Genomic DNA, 10,000 nt, shown 5'->3' on the forward strand with positions numbered 1-10,000 from the left:
CATAAGGACATTCGTTCTGTATGTAATCAGAAGTTAATAGTGTTAACGGTTTGTGAGAAATTTACATTGCTAGACAAAAAAAGAAATTAAAAGGAAATAATTAAATAAATAGATAGACCAATGAAATTAAAACCGAAAAAAAAAAAATGCAAGGGGAATACGACATGTAATTAAGTTGGCGATTCACAAGGAATCTCAGACATCAAACTGTATATTTTTTGTTGTTTATATATAAACATATATAAACAAACATATATTGTTTGTTGTTTATTTTTGGGATATATTGAGGAATATTTAATGGAAAGGAGTCACAATCGCTTTTTGACAATGTCGAAGTGTATAGGTGGCTATAGAATTTAAAGTTTTCATTGGAAATGATAGCCTCATCTGTAATTTCCTTGTTGTTAAGACGGGCTTCCGCTTTGCTCCGCTCCTCCTCTCCTCCGCTCTTCCGCTCCGGGCCCTGGAACTCCCGATCCGCGGGACTTCGGTGAATTCCGGGCCAGTTTTTTTGCTCTTCTGCTCTCCTCCCCTCCTCCGCTTCTTCGCTCCCCCGCTTTGGACCCTGGAACTCTTGAACAGGGCCGGGCTTCTGCCCTCCGCCTCTCCTCTGCTCATCCGCTCCAGGCCCTGGCACTCCCTGTGATCCAGTCATTCGCATGTGCGTGCCCGGAGGTCCGGGAGCTCCACTCAAACGTCCGGGGGGGGTAAGGGTAAGGGGTCCTGTCCCTCTCCCCCCCTCCTCGCCGCCTCTGAGAAGAGAAACATCTCCTCCACTCCTCCGCTCCTCCGCTGCGGAACCAGGTATTACCGATCCGCCGGACTCAGGCGAATTGCAGAAAGGGGTTTTGCCGTCCTCCGCTCCTCCGCTCCTCCGTTTCGGGCCCTGGAACTCCCGAACCGCTGGACACAAGCGAATCACGGTCCGGGCTTCTGCTCTCCTCCGCTCCTCACCTCATCCGCTCCAGGCCCTGGTACTCCGTGTCCGCGGGAACCCCCCCCAACCCACAAAAACAAACTCTCACACACACACAAACACACGCACACACACACACACACACACACACACAAACACACAAACACACACAGACACACCTGAACTCATCATAGCTGTGCTAATAGCATTGGCCGAAACGTTTCCACAACCAAACCAACATTAGCTCATCCACTCATTCACATATGTGTGTGCCCAGAGGTCCGGGAGCTCCAGTCATAAGTCCGGGTGATCTATGTCCGGAGAAGGCTCACATTAGCCGCTCTAAGGGGTCCTGCTGCCCCCCAGCTTCCCGGCCTTTGAGAAGAGACACATAACTCCGCTCTTCCGCTTCTCCGCTATGGGCCCTGGTACTCCCGATCCTCCGAACTCAGGTGAATTGCGTGACGTGCTTCTGCTCTACTATAAGCCCCTACACACTTCGAACACGGCTGTTATCACCCTGTTACTGCATTTCAATGACACCCATTTGCTTTCGATCTCAGTGTCTGCCACCGTACGGAAAAAGCGGGGGGGTGGGGGGTGGGGGGGCATAAGCGCATTCGTGCTGTAAGTAATCAGAAGTTAATAGTGTTAACGGTTTGCGAGAAATTTTTAATGCTAGACAAAAAAAGAAAATTAAAAGGATATAATTAAATAAATAGATAGAAAAATAAAATTAAAAACGAAAAAAAAAAAATTGTGAGGGGAATATAACATGTAATTAAGTTGGCGGTTCACAGGGAATCTCAGACATCAAACTGTTTTTAATTGAACATAAATAGTACACCCAAATATACAAATGTACAAATAAACATAGCAAGGTAGAACTGAATGTCAATGAAACAACCAGGCATGAGGAAGCAACGGACATGAGGACATTTGTTCTGTATGTAATGAGAAGTTAATAGTGTTACAGGTTTGTGAGAAATTTACAGTGCTAGACAAAAAACGAAATTAAAAGGAAATAATTAGATAAATAGATAGACAAATGAAATTAAAACCAAAAAAAAAAAATGCAAGGGGAATACGACATGTAATTAAGTTGGCGATTCACAAGGAATCTCAGACATCAAACTGTATATTTTTTGTTGTTTATATATAAACATATATAAACAAACATATATTGTTTGTTGTTTATTTTTGGGATATATTGAGGAATATTTAATGGAAAGGAGTCACAATCGCTTTTTGACAATGTCGAAGTGTATACGTGGCTATAGAATTTAAAGTTTTCATTAGAAATTATAGCCTCATCTGTAATTTCCTTGTTGTTAAGACGGGCTTAGCTTTGCTCCGCTCCTCCTCTCCTCCGCTCCTCCGCTCTTCCGCTCCGGGCCCTGGAACTCCCGATCCGCGGGACTTCGGTGAATTCCGGGCCAGTTTTTTGCTCTTCTGCTCTCCTCCCCTCCTCCGCTTCTTCGCTCCCCCGCTTTGGACCCTGGAACTCTTGAACAGGGCCGGGCTTCTGCCCTCCGCCTCTCCTCTGCTCATCCGCTCCAGGCCCTGGCACTCCCTGTGATCCAGTCATTCGCATGTGCGTGCCCGGAGGTCCGGGAGCTCCACTCAAACGTCCGGGGGGGATAAGGGTAAGGGGTCCTGCCCCCCCCCCCCTCGCCGCATCTGAGAAGAGAAACATCTCCTCCACTCCTCCGCTCATCCGCTGCGGAACCAGGTACTACCGATCCGCCGGACTCAGGCGAATTGCAGAAAGGGGTTTTGCTGTCCTCCGCTCCTCCGCTCCTCCGCTCCTCCGCTCCTCCGCTCCTCCGCTCCTCCGCTCCTCCGTTTCGGGCCCTGGAACTCCCGAGCCGCTGGACACAAGCGAATCACGGTCCGGGCTTCTGCTCTCCTCCGCTCCTCACCTCATCCGCTCCAGGCCCTGGTACTCCGTGTCCGCGGGAACCCCCCCCAACCCACAAAAACAAACTCTCACACACACACAAACACACGCACACACACACACACACACACACACACACAGACACACCTGAACTCATCATCGCTGTGCTGATAGCATTGGCCGAAACGTATCCACAACCAAACCAACATTAGCTCATCCAGTCATTCACATATGTGTGTGCCCAGAGGTCCGGGAGCTCCAGTCATAACTCCGGGTGATCTCTGTCCGGAGTAGGCTCACCTTAGCCGGTCTAAGGGGTCCTGCTGCCCCCCAGCTTCCCCGCCTTTGAGAAGAGACACATAACTCCGCTCTTCCGCTTCTCCGCTATGGGCCCTGGTACTCCCGATCCTCCGAACTCAGGTGAATTGCGTGACGTGCTTCTGCTCTCCTATAAGCCCCTACACACTTCGAACACGGCTGTTATCACCCTGTTACTGCATTTCAATGACACCCATTTGCTTTCGATCTCAGTGTCTGCCTCCGTACGGAAAAAGCGGGATGGGTGGGGGGGCATAAGCGCAATCGTGCTGTAAGTAATCAGAAGTTAATAGTGTTAACGGTTTGCGAGAAATTTTTAATGCTAGACAAAAAAAGAAAATTAGAAGGATATAATTAAATAAATAGATAGAAAAATAAAATTAAAAACGAAAAAAAAAAATTGTGAGGGGAATATAACATGTAATTAAGTTGGCGGTTCACAAGGAATCTCAGACATCAAACTGTTTTTAATTGAACATAAATAGTACACCCAAATATACAAATGTACAAATAAACATAGCAAGGTAGAACTGAATGTCAATGAAACAACCAGGGATGAGGAAGCAACGGACATCAGGACATTTGTTCTGTATGTAATGAGAAGTTAATAGTGTTACAGGTTTGTGAGAAATTTACAGTGCGAGACAAAAAAAGAAATTAAAAGGAAGTAATTAAATCAATAGATAGACAAATAAGAAATTAAAACGAAAAAAAAAAAAAAAAATTGCAAGGGGAATGTAACATGTAATCAAGTTGTTTTTTTTTTTTTGTTTTTTTTTTTTACCAAAAAAAAAAGGAACCTCGGACATGGGTAACTATATTTTTTTGTTTTCGGATTTTTCCATAAGTTTTAAGGATTTTTTTTTTTTTTTTTATATTTCAAAATCGTTTATGAAGACATTAAAATTTGGGGAGCATTTTTGCATTCTGTTCTTGTGAATGAAGAACTTGGCCAGGCCTAAAAGAACATTGACACAGAGTTCATCTGTTATGTTGCTTATAAGTAAACAGAATGTTATATCATCTTTTGAGAAGGAAACTGGTGACGATGGAATGAGAAGGAGAAAAAATATATGGTCAGTGGTTTCAATGTTGTCTTCACAAAATGTACAAATATTATCTTCAAAATTAAAGCGTACCCTCGATAATTCCTTAGATGGGTAGATGTCAGTCATAATTTTGAAGTGGGTCTCTTTTGCCTTGGGGGTATGGGTAGAGTCAGATACATAGTTCGCAGCGTGGCAATCGATTCCTCATCAAATTTATTTAAAATATCCTTTTTTTTTTTTTTGACGTCCAGGGAATAAGTTTCCTGTGAAACATTTCCTAATAAAGGAGTTGCTGCGCTTTCTGTCCACAATTGAGATTCCCTGGAGTGATAGTCGGGGTAACTGTGGTTGTACGGTTCGGTGCGTCATTATATTTTTGGTCAGGAATACAAATTGTCGAGGCAGTGCGTTTCGTAACTTTAGCAACTCTAATATGGGAGGCTTGAATCTGTGTGTAGTACAGAACTGCTCATTGTCCAGAGGACTGCCAGTGTCATCCATCAAGTCAATTATTGACCATATACCTTTCTCAAAGCATTCCTTGTAAAACAGAGGTTTGTTGCCATGCAGTACATATCGATTGTTCCAAACTATTATACTGTGTGGTGAGAAATTGTGTACGTATATCATTTTCCAGTATAATAATATTTGTTTATGGAACTCTGAACATTTGACAGGAATCTTGTTGATATCCAAGTCAGAGATAAGCAGAAGACTCAGGCCGCCGACTTTGTTGAATAAGTAGTTTGGAGTACAATACCAGAAAGAACGATGAGGTTTGATCCAGGATTTCAACCAGTTCACCTTCAATGTCCCATTCAAGCAGTCCGACTCTATCACTTTCAGCCCTCCTTCACTTGTTTCTTTCACCATATGTGATTTTTCTTAGATGGTGTGGTCTGTTCCTCCAGATAAAGTTGAAATTGATTTGGTTAACAGATTTTACGAGTTGATTTGGAGCAGCATTGGAATACGCTGGGTATATACATCTGGATAAACACATCCATTTTAGTCAAATATATCCGGCCTAATATTGATAAATCTCTCTGGAGCCATATATTAGAATTAAGCTTTACTTTGATTCAGTTTAGATTCAATGTTCCTGGATTGATTTAACGTTTGGTCCTTGGATAGGAAAATGCTCAAGTATTTTATTTCTGATTTCATAGAAACATCGCTGATTTCCTTTAGTGGCGAGTCATGCAGCGCAAGAAGTTTGCATTTCTTTAAGTTTAATGACAATCCTGAAGCCTTGGAGAATGTTTTGGTTTTTTTCAGCACTTATTGGGACTTGATGTTCATTTTTCAAAACTAAGGTTGTGTCATCTGCCAGCAGGCTAATAACAATTTCTGTCCCCAACATTACTTCTGTCCCACACGTATACACACACACACACACACACACACACACACACACACACACACACACACACACCTTAATTCCACTCTTTTATATACGCATGTCTGGAGTTCCGGGAGCTCGTTCTCAACGTTCTGGGGATAATCATAGCTGTGCTGATAGCATTGGCCGAAACGTATCCACAACCAAACCAACATTAGCTCATCCACTCATTCACATATGTGTGTGCCCAGAGGTCCGGGAGCTCCAGTCATAAGTCCGGGTGATCTATGTCCGGAGAAGACTCACATTAGCCGGTCTAAGGGGTCCTGCTGCCCCCCAGTTTCCCCGCCTTTGAGAAGAGACACATAACTCCGCTCTTCCGCTTCTCCGCTATGGGCCCTGGTACTCCCGATCCTCCGAACTCAGGTGAATTGCGTGACGTGCTTCTGCTCTCCTATAAGCCCCTACACACTTCGAACACGGCTGTTATCACCCTGTTACTGCATTTCAATGACACCCATTTGCTTTCGATCTCAGTGTCTGCCTCCGTACGGAAAAAGCGGGATGGGTGGGGGGGCATAAGCGCATTCGTGGTGTAAGTAATCAGAAGTTAATAGTGTTAACGGTTTGCGAGAAATTTTTAATGCTAGACAAAAAAAGAAAATTAGAAGGATATAATTAAATAAATAGATAGAAAAATAAAATTAAAAACGAAAAAAAAAAATTGTGAGGGGAATATAACATGTAATTAAGTTGGCGGTTCACAAGGAATCTCAGACATCAAACTGTTTTTAATTGAACATAAATAGTACACCCAAATATACAAATGTACAAATAAACATAGCAAGGTAGAACTGAATGTCAATGAAACAACCAGGGATGAGGAAGCAACGGACATCAGGACATTTGTTCTGTATGTAATGAGAAGTTAATAGTGTTACAGGTTTGTGAGAAATTTACAGTGCGAGACAAAAAAAGAAATTAAAAGGAAGTAATTAAATCAATAGATAGACAAATAAGAAATTAAAACGAAAAAAAAAAAAAAAAATTGCAAGGGGAATGTAACATGTAATCAAGTTGTTTTTTTTTTTTTGTTTTTTTTTTTTTACCAAAAAAAAAAGGAACCTCGGACATGGGTAACTATATTTTTTAGTTTTTGGATTTTTCCATAAGTTTTAAGGATTTTTTTTTTTTTTTTTTTATATTTCAAAATCGTTTATGAAGACATTAAAATTTGGGGAGCATTTTTGCATTCTGTTCTTGTGAATGAAGAACTTGGCCAGGCCTAAAAGAACATTGACACAGAGTTCATCTGTTATGTTGCTTATAAGTAAACAGAATGTTATATCATCTTTTGAGAAGGAAACTGGTGACGATGGAATGAGAAGGAGAAAAAATATATGGTCAGTGGTTTCAATGTTGTCTTCACAAAATGTACAAATATTATCTTCAAAATTAAAGCGTACCCTCGATAATTCCTTAGATGGGTAGATGTCAGTCATAATTTTGAAGTGGGTCTCTTTTGCCTTGGGGGTATGGGTAGAGTCAGATACATGGTTCGCAGCGTGGCAATCGATTCCTCATCAAATTTATTTAAAATATCCTTTTTTTTTTTTTTTGACGTCCAGGGAATAAGTTTCCTGTGAAACATTTCCTAATAAAGGAGTTGCCGCGCTTTCTGTCCACAATTGAGATTCCCTGGAGTGATAGTCGGGGTAACTGTGGTTGTACGGTTCGGTGCGTCATTATATTTTTGGTCAGGAATACAAATTGTCGAGGCAGTGCGTTTCGTAACTTTAGCAACTCTAATATGGGAGGCTTGAATCTGTGTGTAGTACAGAACTGCTCATTGTCCAGAGGACTGCCAGTGTCATCCATCAAGTCAATTATCGACCATATACCTTTCTCAAAGCATTCCTTGTAAAACAGAGGTTTGTTGCCATGCAGTACATATCGATTGTTCCAAACTATTATACTGTGTGGTGAGAAATTGTGTACGTATATCATTTTCCAGTATAATAATATTTGTTTATGGAACTCTGAACATTTGACAGGAATCTTGTTGATATCCAAGTCAGAGATAAGCAGAAGACTCAGGCCGCCGACTTTGTTGAATAAGTAGTTTGGAGTACAATACCAGAAAGAACGATGAGGTTTGATCCAGGATTTCAACCAGTTCACCTTCAATGTCCCATTCAAGCAGTCCGACTCTATCACTTTCAGCCCTCCTTCACTTGTTTCTTTCACCATATGTGATTTTTCTTAGATGGTGTGGTCTGTTCCTCCAGATAAAGTTGAAATTGATTTGGTTAACAGATTTTACGAGTTGATTTGGAGCAGCATTGGAATACGCTGGGTATATACATCTGGATAAACACATCCATTTTAGTCAAATATATCCGGCCTAATATTGATAAATCTCTCTGGAGCCATATATTAGAATTAAGCTTTACTTTGATTCAGTTTAGATTCAATGTTCCTGGATTGATTTAACGTTTGGTCCTTGGATAGGAAAATGCTCAAGTATTTTATTTCTGATTTCATGGAAACATCGCTGATTTCCTTTAGTGGCGAGTCATGCAGCGCAAGAAGTTTGCATTTCTTTAAGTTTAATGACAATCCTGAAGCCTTGGAGAATGTTTTGGTTGTTTTCGGCACTTATTGGGACTTGATGTTCATTTTTCAAAACTAAGGTTGTGTCATCTGCCAGCAGGCTAATAACAATTTCAGTCCCCAGCACGTCTAACTTTTGGATATCGTTGCTCTTTTCAACATAAACGGCTAGCATTTCGGTAGCAATTATAAATAAATAGGGTGAGATGGGGCAACCTTGGGGGATTCCCACATCAACATGGAAGCTCGGAGTGGTGCCGCTTGGCAGGGTGACACAGCTATGAATATTCTCATAGAGCCCACGGATCACATTCCTGAATATTTAACCAAATCCAAAATGTTCGAGCGTTGCTATGATAAATGGATGTTCGACCGAGTCAAAGGCTTTAGAAAAGTCCAAGAAGGATATGCGGCCATTATCTTCAATGCGATACGCCTCTAAACCCATCGCTCGCCCCGACTCGGGGAATCCTAGAGCCTACTTGCACCCCCGCCCTAACTTAACTCCCTCACTCGTGGAGCTCCCTGAGCTCCACACATCCCGGAGCATCACGCCGACTCATTCACATTTGAATGATTGTCTTTATTTTATGTCCGCTAGATAGAGGCATCCGCACATGCGCATCAGTGGAGCTTCAGGCCGGCTGAGGCATGGACTGAAAATCATAAAGACATGTGTGATGAGCTAAAAGGAAGATAAGCATATTTTTATAATAAATGTAAGAAAGAGAGGGTAATGCAGCCTCAGGGCGGCACTGGCCCGTGTCTCTCCAAGCCTGCCTTTGGGGGGGGGGGGGGGGGGCACGGAGCAGTGTCTCCCTGTGCCGGTCCCAAGCCCGGATAAATGCAGAGGGTTGCGTCAGGAGGGGCATCCGGCGTAAAACGTTTGCCAAAACCAAACATGCGAGTCAACCATAACTATACCATACCGGATGGGTCGCGGACCGGGTTAACAACGACCGCCATTGGTACTGATGACCTACAGGGTACTAATGGAAATCGGGCTACTGTGGGTCGAAGAACAAGAAGAAGAAGAAGAGGAGGAGTGCGTGTTCGGAAGCAGAGAGAGAGGAGGAAAGGAAAGAGCCTGGGACTGAGAGTAGGGACTTTGAATATTGGGACTATGACAGGAAAAGGTAGAGAGTTGATGGACACGATGCAGAGAAGGAAGCTGGATATACTGTGTGTCCAGGAGACCAGGTGGAAGGGTAGTAAGGCTAGAAGCTTAGGAGCAGGCTTTAAGTTATACTATTATGGTGCTGACAAGAAGAGAAATGGAGTAGGAGTCATCTTGAAGGAGGAGTTTGTAAGGAACGTCCTAGAGGTGAAAAGAATGTCAGATAGACTTATGAGTCTGAAATTGGAAATTGAAGGTGTGATGCTCAGTGTTGTTAGTGGCTATGCGCCACAGGTGGGATGTGAACCTGAAGAGAAGGAGAAGTTCTGGAATGAGTTGGATGAAGTGATGCAGAATATTCCCAGAAATGAGAGAGTGGTAATTGGTGCAGACTTCAATGGACATGTTGGTGAAGGCAATAGAGGGGATGAAGAAGTGATGGGCAGATATGGTATCCAGGATAGGAATGCAGAGGGACAGATGGTGGTAGATTTTGCAAAAGGGATGGAAATGGGTGTAGTGAATACCTTTTTCCAGAAAAAACAGGAACATAGGGTAACTTATAAGAGCGGAGGTAGGAGCACGCAGGTAGACTACATCTTGTATAGACGAGGTAACCTGAAAGAGATCGGTGACTGCAAAGTAGTTGTAGGTGGGCGTGTAGCCAGACAGCATAGGATGGCGGTTTGTGCGACGACTCTGGTGACAAGGTAGATGACGAGGACAAAGGCAGAGCAGAGGACAA

The sequence above is a fragment of the Fistularia commersonii genome, unplaced genomic scaffold, assembly GCF_037954325.1.
Source record: "Fistularia commersonii isolate RoL2024-O1a breed Wild unplaced genomic scaffold, RoL_Fcom_v1.0 HiC_scaffold_58, whole genome shotgun sequence".
Lineage (NCBI taxonomy): Eukaryota > Metazoa > Chordata > Actinopteri > Syngnathiformes > Fistulariidae > Fistularia > Fistularia commersonii.